The sequence below is a fragment of the Myotis brandtii genome, unplaced genomic scaffold (genome assembly GCF_000412655.1).
Source record: "Myotis brandtii unplaced genomic scaffold, ASM41265v1 scaffold940, whole genome shotgun sequence".
Taxonomy (NCBI): domain Eukaryota; kingdom Metazoa; phylum Chordata; class Mammalia; order Chiroptera; family Vespertilionidae; genus Myotis; species Myotis brandtii.
Window position 1 is genome coordinate 55,990 of NW_005371877.1, and position 972 is coordinate 56,961.

Here is a 972-nt window from a genome sequence, read left to right on the forward strand (position 1 = left end):
AGACGAGACCAGAGGGCCGGTGCCCAGGCCTTAGGGCGCAGGCGCCTGGGGGGTGGATTCTCACTCGCGCCCCCTTGCCGTGTGGCCGTAGTCAGACACTCTGCTCACGTGAAACATCCGTCCAGTGGCCTGTGCGCGTGAGAAAACTCCCAGCAGACACGCGGTTCCCGCGGCGTGACAAGCGTCACGTGACCGGCACCGGGTCAGGCTCATCTCAGGGACCCCCCCCAATCCCCCCCCCCGAAGGCGCTGTGATTACATGGTTAGAACAGGTGGAGACGCTTAGCCCTAACGACGGTGACCTCAAGCAGTGATGGCGAACCTATGACACGCGTGTCAGAGGTGACACGTGAACTCATTTTTTTGGTTGATTTTTCTTGGTTAAATGGCATTTAAACATGTAAAGTAAATATAAAAAATACAAGTCTTTGTTTTACTATGGTTGCAAATATCAAAACATTTCTCTATGTGACACGGCACCAGAGGTAAGGTAGGGTTTTTCAAAATGCTGACACGCCGAGCTCAGAAGGTTCGCCATCACTGTCCTAAAGGATCAGGCGGGGAATCGGCGGGAAGGGCAGGAAGCAGCAGGTGGAGCTTGGACACCCCCAGCAGCCCCAGAGCGGGGCAGCGGGCGCCTTAGAAGCCCAGCCAGTAGAAAAGCCACAGCCGCTCAGTGCTCGTGCGCGTGACCCTAGACATTCCTTTCCTTCCCACAGAAAACCTCCTGCAGACGGCCCACCTCTGACCTTTACAAAGAGCGCCTTGCATGTTAAATGCCCCGAGGTGGTGGGGCCTTCAGGGGCTGGGGGGCGGGTTCCCAGGACCCCCGTGGCCACAGGACGTGGCTGGGTGAGCCTGCCGGGCCCAAGGGTGCCGTGCAGTCCACGCCATTTGAAGTTCAGGGCTCACTTCCAAACCCGAACAGTCTCAGGAGCCGGGCAGGCAGCTCAGCACAGAGCAGTGCCCGGC

General features: G+C 58.3%; 1 protein-coding gene across 1 annotated transcript in view; it reads left to right on the forward strand.

Moving 5' to 3' along the window:
• CARS (cysteinyl-tRNA synthetase) overlaps nucleotides 1-972 on the forward strand; it is a 22,142-nt gene that overhangs the window by 15,965 nt on the left and 5,205 nt on the right. The window lies entirely within an intron of this gene.